Source organism: Rhamphochromis sp. 'chilingali' (genome assembly GCF_963969265.1).
Source record: "Rhamphochromis sp. 'chilingali' genome assembly, chromosome: 19".
Lineage (NCBI taxonomy): Eukaryota > Metazoa > Chordata > Actinopteri > Cichliformes > Cichlidae > Rhamphochromis > Rhamphochromis sp. 'chilingali'.
This window is the reverse complement of record NC_137946.1, coordinates 15,762,569-15,775,320: the sequence shown is the minus strand read 5'-3', so window position 1 is coordinate 15,775,320 and position 12,752 is coordinate 15,762,569. Positions and strand designations below refer to the sequence as shown.

The following is a 12,752-nucleotide window of genomic DNA, read 5'->3' as shown; positions in this document are numbered from 1 at the left end:
TGATTAATATGGCAAGGAATGACTTATTTGAATGCCGCTTTTTTCACATCTCTGTAGGTCAGTCTTTTTTAGCTACACCACAGAACTCTCAAATGTGCATTTATCTTGTACACAAAACCCTCACAGCTATACCATACCATCGACAGTCAGCTGTGGACACTCTCTTTCAGCATTTGGTTGCTGTGCACTACGTTTCATTTTGGAGTCATGAGGGACATGTCTCTATTTCTATGTCCAGGACCAAAATATGTTGGTTGTAACAAGCGGTTATTTGAGTTACTGTTGCCTAATAAAATGGGTGGTAAGTGTATAAAATTATCTAAAAAGACTGAATGTCAAATGCTATCCAAGTTACAGGTGCCTGAACACTCTTGGGACAATGCATTACAAAAACATTCTTTAATAAAACACTGAAACCACAACAGCTTCTGCTCCACGGTGAATAACTTCTTACAAAAATTGTGAACATGCTTCACTTCATTTTTCTGTACAGTTCCATCTGATACACATGGTACAGTATCAAAAGGGTTTGGAAAGGTGAAACAAATTCTTCTATGTAGTTTATTTAAAAAAGAACTTTTGCTGCGTAGATGCATCTAGTCTTGTTGTTCTAACAGCATAACAATTATACATAAAGGTTGAGAAGGTGTGCTCTTTAGCTCTGCTCCAGATTCATCATTTTCTGAAAGCCTTTACATATCCTCCACACTCCATTTATAGGCCGCTTCCTGCACAGCCTTTTTATCCTCTGGTAGCGTTTCTGTTCAAAACCATTTGACCTGCAAGACACAAATAAAATAACCCTATTAATTATGATACGACAAGCTAAAAGGCCAAAGACAATCCATTCAATTAGGCGCAAATTTAATATAGACGTGGAAAAAAATGATCACAATTTCTTTACCATTAATGTGCAAAATGACAAACTGATGTGTGTATTAAAAACATTCAATATTAAACTACAGTTCTGTCCTCAACAGTTTTCCTCTGTCACCGATGCACAAACTCTACCTGTCAACTCCGTCCCAGCGGTACCCCGGTGGAATATTGAACCGGTTTGGAGGTGGAGCAGGGCCTTTATATCGAGGTTTCTCTACAAAAATCAAAACAAACATACAAATAAATAAAAATACAAACAGTAGCAAAAACAAAACTGCTGCTATTTAAAAGCTTCTTACAAGGATTGACCTGGTGAAATAAAATAAAGTCATAAATAAAATAAAACATATGTAATGTTAAACATCTTGTGTTTTTGTGCCACGGTCCTTTTTACGCCTGCGCATTGCAGCCATAGGATCGCCTTCTCTTTCCTGTTCTCTCAACATGCGGTCAAGATCCTCAAGTGGCTTAAGGGCTTCGCGCAGCGCTTCCTTAAGTTTCTGGTGATGCATCTGGATCCGTGCCAACCTATACATACATTTTAACATAAACCATTGAACCACTTTTATAATTTTTTATGTGGATATAATCACATAAACTGTGATATTTGAAATGATCATGCACATTTACCCTTTTCCCCACTGAGCGTATTTCTCGTCTGTTGCCGCTTTTTCACCAGCTTTCTTTTTCTGTTCATTTCTCTCTGAATCCAGATCCCTCCTTTTGCCACTTTTGTCTCTGAAAATCGTCTGAGCGTTACGCGATTCATCTGGTCAAAGGGGATGAATGGGTAAGTATGTAGAAACTTCATTATTTAATTTTAGGACTAAATAAAATACGACAATATAGATGATAAGCTGAAATGAGATGCAAAGCTGTATGAAGCTCTTCAATCAATGGGTGTAAAAAAATCTTAAGAGAGAAAAGTTGATGAAACCTTCAAGTGGCTGATTGTGTTTTTCTCTGCGTCTGTTCTCCTTTTGCTCTTTCCTTAGAATGTCCACAGAAACCAGGCCTGCCTTTCCACCAGATAGCATCCTTTGGCCCTGGTTATAAAAAAAAAAAAAGACAATTGAAAAATATAACATTTGAGTGAAATCAGATTTGACATTAATCTTTGTTCCAACACAGTCTGCTTACCTGTGACTGGCCTGGCCTACGAGGTGGTGACAAATCTCCATCCGAGTCCCTTCCACTCGGTGGCTGCCCCCTGGGTGGAGACTGGTCAGAGTCTGAGCCCCGTTTAGTTTTTGAGGGCCTCCTTGGGGGAGATTGGTCGGAGTCTGAGGCGTTTCCCTTCAGGGGCCTTTTCCTCGGGGGAGACGGATCCGAGTCTGAATCATGTCTATTCTGACCCTTCTTAGCCACCGCTGACCGATGAGGATCCGGTGAGCGTTTTTTACTTAACAAGGATGAGCTGAGCTTGCTTTTGTTGGAGGCTGAATCTGACAAAGACACAGTTAATTTGTTAATTTTCATTTTGTAATGCCTTTTGAACAAAAATTAAAGATTTATTATTAGATCAAGCTATGTCTTTAAAATAAATTTCAATTCAAAACTCATGTTAAATGGGTCTCTGCTTTTTACTTTTATTCATATGCCACACCAGATTCCACTTTACAATTTAAATGGATCACTCACCTTTACTTTGCATTTTTTCTGACTTTCCTGAACACTGTCTTGGTGGTGACAAGTCTGGGGAGTCATGGCGTCTTCTCCTGGGAGGAGAGACATCTGGAGAGTCGTGACGTCTTCTCTTGGGAGGAGAGACATCTGGAGAGTCATGACGTCTTCTCCTGGGAGGAGAGACATCAGGAGAGTCGTGACGTCTTCTCCTGGGAGGAGAGACATCAGGAGAGTCGTGACGTCTTCTCTTGGGAGGAGAGACATCTGGAGAGTTGTGATGTCTAGTCCTGGGAGGAGAGACATCTGGAGAGTCGTGACGTCTTCTCCTGGGAGGAGAGACATCTGGAGAGTCGTGAGGTCTAGTCCTGTGAGGAGAGACATCTGGAGAGTCATGACGTCTTCTCTTGGGAGGAGAGACAACAGGAGAGTCGTGACGTCTTCTCTTGGGAGGAGAGACATCTGGAGAGTCATGAGGTCTAGTCCTGGGAGGAGAGACATCAGGAGAGTCGTGACGTCTTGTCCTGGGAGGAGAGACATCTGGAGAGTCATGACGTCTTCTCCTGGGAGGAGAGACATCTGGAGAGTCGTGGCGTCTTCTCTTGGGAGGAGAGACATCTGGAGAGTCGTGAGGTCTAGTCCTGGGAGGAGAGACATCAGGAGAGTCGTGACGTCTTGTCCTGGGAGGAGAGACATCTGGAGAGTCATGACGTCTTCTCCTGGGAGGAGAGACATCTGGAGAGTCATGAGGTCTAGTCCTGGGAGGAGAGACATCTGGAGAGTCATGACGTCTTCTCCTGGGAGGAGAGACATCTGGAGAGTCGTGAGGTCTAGTCCTGGGAGGAGAGACATCTGGAGAGTCATGACGTCTTCTCCTGGGAGGAGAGACATCTGGAGAGTCGTGAGGTCTAGTCCTGGGAGGAGAGACATCTGGAGAGTCGTGAGGTCTAGTCCTGGGAGGAGAGACATCTGGAGAGTCGTGGCGTCTTCTCTTGGGAGGAGAGACATCTGGAGAGTCATGAGGTCTAGTCCTGGGAGGAGAGACATCTGGAGAGTCATGACGTCTTCTCCTGGGAGGAGAGACATCTGGAGAGTCGTGAGGTCTAGTCCTGGGAGGAGAGACATCAGGAGAGTCGTGACGTCTTGTCCTGTGAGGAGAGACATCCGGAGAGTACTTCCGACTTCTCTTTGGTGGAGAGATGTCTGGAGAGTCATGCCGGGTCTTTTTGACAGGAGAATCCTGTCCTCTTCTCTTTGAAGACAACTCGGGTGAGTCATGTCGACCTCTGCTTAATGAGCCAGCCTCTGTATTTTGATGTTCTTTTCCATTTCCTTCCTCTGTGTCATCATTTTGATCCACTTTTAGGAGAGGAAGTAAAACTATAGTAAACAACAGTCTTAACTTAATATTGCACAAATCCCCTCCTACTTCTGTGACTTCTTATTTACCTCCAATTGCTTTCCATCTGTTGCTGGTCCTAAAAACTTCCATCTGTTTCACTTCCTCAGGTCGATCATCAATCACCTCAGCAATCTGAACAGTTAACAAGAGATTAAGTTTTAAAACAGAACTTGTTGACATAACAAAATTACCCAAACTACAAGCATACCCATTTAATACAATAGATTAGATTTCAGCATTAAGTAAATGGCCTGTATTTGTATAGCGCTTTACTTAGTCCCTAAGGACCCCAAAGCACTTTACACGTTCAGTCATCCACCCATTCACACACACTGGTGATGGCAAGCTAAATTGTAGCCACAGCCGCCCTGAGGCGCACTGACAGAGGCGAGGCTGCCGGTGTTCCAGATCTACTGGCGTTTAGATCAACTGGCGTTAGTCGAACAGATGTGTGGCAGACTTCCGTTTCAGGAGCTGCTACCTACAGACTAGCAAAAAAACGCCAAATGTGTCATCTGTGACACTTGTGAGGTTATCTCAAACACACTCCGTCAGTCTTGATGCTGTTGAACAACAAAATGTTTAAAAATGTGGCGAGTTTACCTAGGGTTATCCTCATGCGCGACGCGATCGCGAAAACAGCAAACAATTAACACCATGCCGATGTTGTTCACAGGACAACAAGAGTAAACGATCGGGAGACTCTTGTTGTCGTTATCGTTCCCCTCACACGGTTTGTTTCTCCGAATTCAGCGTTTTTGCTTCACAACTAAAGCGAGCAGTTTACTTTGTGTGCACTAACATGGACTCGAGTCAACCAGTGCCACCACTGGCCAAGTGCCACAGCCTACAGCCAGATCAACTTGTGACACACATCTGCAGCACGTCTGAATTCGTTTCATGCACAATACATTTGTACCTTTCAATTGTGTCTGTTTGTGCGTCATGCAAATAAACCTTTGAAATGAATGAAATGACACTAATATTTCACTAGTTTTGTAACATCACATGTCGTTACCGTAGTCTGTGTCTTTTCTCTGCGAACAAACATTTTAGAGTTGGTTGTTATATACAGTCTGTATAAGTGTGGTTAATCTAATAAACATTTGTAAGGAGATGGCAGTTACTGTGAATGTACAGCAGTTACACAGTGATTAGTAATAAACAGTAAATGGCCTGTATTTATATAGCGCTTTACTAGTCCCTAAGGACCCCAAAGCGCTTTACATATCCAGTCATCCACCCATTCACGCACACATTCACACACTGGTGATGGCAAGCTACATTGTAGCCACAGCCACCCTGGGGCACACTGACAGAGGCGAGGCTGCCGGACACTGGCGCCACCGGGCCCTCTGACCACCACCAGTAGGCAACGGGTGAGGTGTCTTGCCCAAGGACACAACGACCGAGACTGTCCAAGCCGGGGCTCGAACCGGCAACCTTCCGATTACAAGGCGAACTCCCAACTCTTGAGCCACGATCGCCCCAGTCAAACAGTCAGACAATGACCCTGACTTTCTCATTCAGTCTTGTAGATTGAATGCACCTTCTGTGGAAAATGGTACCACACAGTGTGTGTGGACTTCCCCTGTGCAGAAGGCGACTACAAATGTTGTGGGTGCTAAATAAACAGAAAAAAGTGATCCCTGTTGTCTTTGCTTACTGATTGTTTTCAGTGTTGACAAGCCACATTGCTGCCATTGCATCTTTCAACATGTTTGTGGGTAGATTTGGATGTACCAGGGGTAAGTGCAGCCACTCAGCCTCTACTCAATGTCATCATAGCAAGTTAATCTAGTAGTGGGCTATGGTAGGCTTGGTATTTGGCCACAGGTGGCAGCAGTGGACTGACCTCCATTTGAAACTGCTCCAGCTGCTGTGTGATAGTGGATCTGCTACAAATTGAAGATCATATGGAAGTTTTGGAAATTAACCCTTGTATTATGTTGAAAAACAAAAAAGTGACATTGATTTTGTTGCGGGTCATTTTGACCCATACTGTGTAAATCCACTCAGAATTGTCAAGAAACTGCAATAAAACAATAGCACCTTTATTTTCCATCAGATAAACATGTAGAACACAGACATACAACAGTGACTTTCCATAACTATTTTAGGAACAATTTGGTTTTTTGTTCTTACAAACACGTATTTTGAACTTGCCCAACGTTCTCAGTTTTTCAATGCTCAACATTTTCGATTTTGTCCACATGATGGACAGAATGTAACTGTGTGCTTTCTGCAGATGTACTTCTTGTATTTCTCACAAAAAGTGCTTGTTTTCAAACAGGAATCTTCCTAACTAAGATTTAAAACAAAAGATTTCTACGTCTCCTCCAGTCTCACAAACAGAACCAATCGACACACCTGAGTCACTGACTTTCTTATATCCACTCACTCTCACTGGCTCTGTTTATTACTAATCACTGTGTAACTGCTGTAAATTCACAGTAACTGCCATCTCCTTACAAATCTTCATTGGATTAACCACACTTATACAGACTGTATATAACTACCAACTCTCCAGCCATGTTGATGGATTGCCTATATTGGCTGGAAATATTAATTTCCAGAGAAAGGACACAGACAGACGATGCTTACAGGATGTGATGTGACAACACTAATGAAATATTGACGTGTCATATTTGTCCAAGGCGTATTTCATTGTTATGGAAAAAGAGAATATTAAAATCATGATGACCAATTGGAGCAGTGATTTCTATGACTTTGTGTATATAATTTGGAATTTTGTACAAATGTAGGCCAATAAGGAATATATGATATCATTTCATTCTTTTCAAACAGACACAATTGAAAGGTACAAATGTATTTTGCATGAAACAGTGGGTTTAACAAAAACAACAACATTATCAGTACCCTCAGGTGAGGAAGTACCTTGTTCATGTGTGGTGGCAGCTGGGGACCTATGAAGCCAACACTGTTGTGAGGCATGGTGGCGATGGTGCCTGGGCTCACCACTGGCTGGGGAGATGCCTGACCAGATATGCCAGCGTTATGGTTCAAGTGGCTGTAGTCCCCAGTTTTTCCCACATCTGTGCACCTGATGACATGGAAAAAAGAATATTAACCATGACAAAGCATCAACATTATAACATTAGGTTATAATAATACATTTTCTACAAGAAAAGTGAGAATAAACATGTCTACATTATTAAATAATGATGGGAAAAGTTCTACTGAAGGAATAAGCCTAGAATGTTTAAAAATACCGATGTTTACTCACTTGATGTAGAAGAGGACATAGGCCTGCTGGTTGAGAACAGTGCTAATGTCACTGACTGACACGGACGAGTCATTCATCTGAAACCACTGCTCATTGCTGGCCTGTGAGACAGAATGAGAGAGATGTGACACAGCAGATTCAGTTTCTGAATTGAATTTGAGCTAAAAAGAAGAATCTTATGGTTATATAGGGGTCTTTTTTTTCTTTCTTTCAATGCATACAAAGTAGTTTTCTGCTGAAATGTGTTGTTTATGGTGTTTGTTTGTTTGTACTACGCAACAGCAGCATTCAAACAGATTCGGGCACAGCCAGTACCTTAATATAGCAGAAATAGTGTCCAGTATGACAACTCAATCCAGAGTGAACCAGCACAGCATACAGCCTGTAGAGCTGGGGCTCCCCGTGGGACTGCGACATGAAGGGCCGCAGATCCAGATGCTCCAAATACTTCACATCCTGATGACCACCAAACAAAAAAATTCAAACATTACATGCAAATATCCTGTTTTATAATAAAACAAAGCATCTGTCATGTATCTTTATGACTTAAGCAGACACTATTGGCCATTTGCCTTTGTGATTTTGCCTCCACTGAAGTCTGCAAAGCGTTTGAGTGAGATGGTGAGCACATTGGCGCTGCGATGGATTGTAAATCTTTTTGAGGCCGTTACCATTTTGTTGCACCTGAAGGAAACAAACATTCAGCTTGTTGACAAAAATCACACCTAAACACTAAAACTCATCATGGTTTGGCATCTCTTTGCACATATTCAACTCTGTATATTTTATATATTTTATTATTATTATTATTATTATTATTATTTTATTTTATTTTTTTACTATTTAATTTGTAAAAATGTGTATACACACACACACACACACACACACACACACACACACACGTAGGAAAATATTTAGTATACACATCCAGAAATGCATACACTATTATATATTGTACATATATTTATTAGTTTCAGGTTGGCCATTCTTGTATTTTGCTCGTTTGTGTTGTTGTGTTTGCACATCTCTGTTGCTTGTGGGGCTCGCACACAAGAATTTCACTCGCATGTGCTGTGCCAGTGTGCCTGCACATGTGATGTGACAATAAAAAGTGATTTGATTTGATTTGATTTGATTTGATTTGACTTACTTGGTGCATTTATAAGCATTTTCGCCACCCAGCTGTTCTGGCTTGACAAACTGCTCCAGAGCTTTGGAGACATTTGGAGCAGTCTATATGAACAGAGAGAGAGAGGAAAAACCTCACACTCCATAATGCAGAGAATACATAGTAGCAACGTCACTTTGAATGTTGTCCAATTACCTTAATTTCCAGAGTGATATCCAGAAAAGGGTCAAATGTATCTGAGACAGCTTTGCAGTTTAAACATTTAACTGAAACAGAAATCAGTGCTATGAGTATCACACAAGCTGTAAGACATAAAAAGACAAATAAAAGAAAAATAAATCAAACCTTAAAAAACAGTGACTTACCTCTGGATCTTAGGTACCCGCCAAACACTTGATGGATGAAAGAGGTTGCCTGCGTTTGCCTGTCCAATCTATAATAAAAAGATAAAGCACAAAAGTTAACTAATAAGGACAGTGCAACAATTAACTGACTGACCATTTATTTTTTAGCATTTTGGAACCAGACAATCACTTTACAGTATTCAAGTAGCAGAAAAGACAATAGGAGGAATTGGAGCACGATTAATTACTTAAGAGGCCATCTGCTGCTACACGGGAAGAATTGATTTGATGAGAATTGACACTTTAGGTTCTTAAAAAAATAAATGAATTAATAAATTATTTTTAGGAGTCTAACAAGAAGCACAACACTCAGCCCAGTGCATCTGTTAAACGTGTAGTTTTGGTTAAATGTGCACATAGACTTCGAAGCTCTATAGTAACACATAGAAAAACCTGGATTTTCTGAATTTTGCTGCTGCAATAATAGCACTAATGCCATTAGGGTGAATAAGAGATGACCTGAGGGGTTGAGTGCTCCTGCTCACACTGCTTACCCTGTTGCCTCAGAAGAAATCTATACTAGACACTAAGTCTGGCAGCTCTCTGCCATAATCCCAGACACCTGTTTTACTACACGTTTAAGCCGCTTCTGATCTTTTCAAGCCCTGTTACCAAAACAAGCTACCACACCCAGTGTAAGAATACTTTCTGTGTTGGAGCAGTCAAGTTCATTAAAAAACTTGATATAATAATGAGGTATTATATCAAGTGGCTTGCCTAGTATGTAAACTGAGGTGTCAGTCAGGCAAGAGACTGAGGAATCTGCATTTCTGAAAAATACTCTCAGCAATTGAAGCATTAATAGTTAAAAGGAACTAGTATAAACTGCACTTCCTGAAAAACAGGATAAAGGATTTATTTCATATTCTCCTACTGTCACGGTGTTACCTCTACGTAGCTAATTATGGATCTTACTACATAATAAAGTGCAAACACTGTCAAGCCCAAGTAAAAATATTTTTGTGTGTTTAACTTGTTTAGAATGCATGCAATGTAAAATGACACTCACTTGGTTCCAGGTAAGCAGGACCTTTGCATAGCATCCACTGTGCACCGCAGGAATTCATGAGCATCTTCCTGGCTTCCATAGCAGAAGTGGTTTGCAATCCCTGTGTGAGGGGAACGAGGAAAAACAGAACCAAAAAACAAAGCAGGAGGTGAATTATTGTAAAGGATACCACAGTTAAATGCAAGTTTACACTTATTTAAAAACAGAATTCAAAATCCCTCCAGATTATTTCCCTCCAAAATTACAAAAGGTAAACAGTCACACAGCGCCTCCTATCATTAAAATATAGGTAAACACTTTGCACAGAGCACAGCAACAACAGTCATCCACTTACACCCAAGCTCATTGAGTACACCAATGGGCTTAATGACATTCCCAGAGTTGGTAAAAACCTGAATGATGTGGTTTTGCATGGTACACATCATACAGAACCCTGGCTCATGACCTGCAGCAGAGACAGAGACAAAATACTGAGTGAGTAAGGAGTGATACAATGTGAGAATCAGCGCAGGACTGCGTAACACCACTGTTGGTGAAATAAACTTACATGTTTTGGAGTGCTCCCGCGTCAGCATGTAGTTTGCTAAAGGAGGGGTGTAGCTGAGACACTGCAGGGCTGAGTTGAGGAAGCAGGTGTTCCCCATGTTCTGGAGGCCTGCACCAATGAGGTGAACCTGGGCCCAATTTAGGCTGAGCCGATCTGGTGAGAACAGCACCTTCTGGGGCAAGTCAATTCCATCGCCACTGCTGATCACTGACACACAGAGCCACAATTATTACTAAAAATCTGTTTCAATACATTTTAAAAAGGAGATAATTTAATGCCACCTTACTTATACAACCACACACTGGCACATGGCAAAGTCATGTCAGGACATCACAGTAATAGCTACAACTATTAACAGTTATATAATGTGATTCTGGCCACTGTGAAAAACTCCTAAACAGCCTCAGGAAGAAAGATAGGACAATTTGCCTTCTCCTTTGTTTCTGCTAAACAAGTTGGGCTGCCGGTCTTTATATAAAAACAGCAATTGCATCACGAGCTGAAGTGACTGATCATGCAAAGCTGGATGCATTACATAACTGGATGAATGAACGGAGAAGGGAAGCAGCAACACAACACCCACAAAAGCAGTTGTCAAACTTGTGTGAAAGCAGAAGCAAAAAGATTAGCTGTACGTTACTAAAACCAATTCTGACAAATATGGGTAAATAATGGCTAAAAAGTGTGGTTCCATATTTGCTAAAACTGGTTGGAAAACTATTCTGTCTGACAATAAAAATCTTCAAACAGCTTAAAAAGACATTTTGAAAAAAAGCCAGGCTTTGCTCTGACCTTGGTCCTTGGGCTGGTCCTCAGAGGAGGGTGTACTCTGAGGACCAGCCCCTTGGTCCTTGGGCTGGTCCTCAGAGGAGGGTGTACTCTGAGGACCAGCCCCTTGGTCCTTGGGCTGGTCCTCAGAGGAGGGTGTACTGTTGTACACAGCAGCTCCAGGTCCGAGTCCGGCTGACTCGTGGTCAGACTTTTCTGAAGATCTGTCAACTATGGTCATTGTTCATAGCTGCATTAGGAACATAGACACATACGTTTATGAACTGAAAACAAAACAAAACAAAAAAAACAACAACAACTCATTGTTATTTTGGAAAAAGGGAAAGGGAAAGAAAACTTAAATACTACATCAATCCTACACTGGTTAGGTAGCAGTACAGTGAGTTTGGACAACAACAACTAAATACAAAAGCCACATTAACAGATTATACCCAATTTCGCTGTGCAAAAAACTGCACAATGACAATAAAAAGCTCTAAGTCTCTTATAGCTTATAGTTAAATAACGCTATATTAAACACTGCCCTCATACCATCGCCTAAACTTTCAGCAAACAAGTATCAGAAATTGTGTTAGATTGGATGATTTGTTTACATTCAAAAACAGACTAGCATAAGTGAGAGCCAAATATTAGTTTTTGACCGTTTGTTTTTATTTGAATCATCTTGTCAGATTCCTTTTAAATAACAAACACCAGTAGACAAGAGTAACTTTCGACATCTAATTTAACTCTGTCCAACTAACAAACTTAAAATATCGACAAAAATTAGTGTTTAGAAAACTCAAGAGGGGAAATGCCAGATAACCCACTCGACCGAGGAAATTTTCAAGTCGGAAGCACGTTTACAACAGAAGCAGCTGTTCCCTCCCACCTGCTCTTACAGAGTGGCTCACATTGGCTAAATGACGGCTGCTAGGCCTTTAACACGCAGCGTCGCAAAACCTCAAGAAAACACACAAAAAACCCTGATCATATCAGACGGAGAGCAAGTTGAGAGCTTACCAGTCTTGTCGAATTCCGAGATGGACTGACGCGCACTTAAAGAAGATGCAAAAACCATGGAAACCACATAAACATATTTGTACATTAACATAAAGCTGTTGTACACACACACACACACACACATATGAAGAGAGAGAGAGAGAGTATGCATAGTATGCAAACGGCTACCAAACAGCCATCATAATTCGTCATACAATGAGAACAGAACAAATCAACAATTGTTATAAACACTGTTATAAACACTGAAAAGTTATAAACACTGAAAAGAGTAAAACAGAAATAGAAACAATGTCCTAGTCAAGAAATAACAAAAGGATTCAAAATTACCGTCATTATTTCTGATCTCGCTTTAATCTCGGTGCACATCACTAAATAAACAGACAGAAATAAAACTTTGTTTTGTTGTCACAAAAATCAGGTCTGTGTGAATGATTAATTGTCACTGTCATTAAGCATATTTTATAGAATTTATATGCAAAGTAAACAAGCTGTGAAAAAGAGACCTAACTGGAAAGATTTCAGAAACTGTGAAACTTGTAAAATATGTGTACACACACACACACACACACACACACACACACACACACACACACACACACACACACACACACACACACACACACACACACACACACACACACACACGTAGGAAAATATTTAGTATACACATCCAGAAATGCATATACTATTATATATTGTACATATATTTATTAGTTTCAGA

General features: G+C 40.9%; 1 pseudogene across 1 annotated transcript; it reads right to left on the bottom strand.

Annotated features, from left to right (window-relative positions):
* Positions 1-384: 384 nt before the first annotated feature.
* On the bottom strand, positions 385-12,552 carry LOC308386808 (annotated as a pseudogene). The gene is made up of 21 exons: positions 12,359-12,552; positions 12,032-12,066; positions 11,033-11,258; positions 10,241-10,447; positions 10,028-10,138; positions 9,694-9,793; positions 8,646-8,713; positions 8,476-8,546; positions 8,302-8,384; positions 7,724-7,835; positions 7,467-7,607; positions 7,152-7,252; positions 6,803-6,968; positions 3,952-4,036; positions 2,521-3,861; positions 2,020-2,324; positions 1,817-1,925; positions 1,510-1,648; positions 1,242-1,407; positions 1,012-1,091; positions 385-779 (listed from the first exon to the last, which is right to left on the bottom strand). The product of its transcript is annotated as an uncharacterized misc_RNA (transcript).
* Positions 12,553-12,752: the final 200 nt, after the last annotated feature.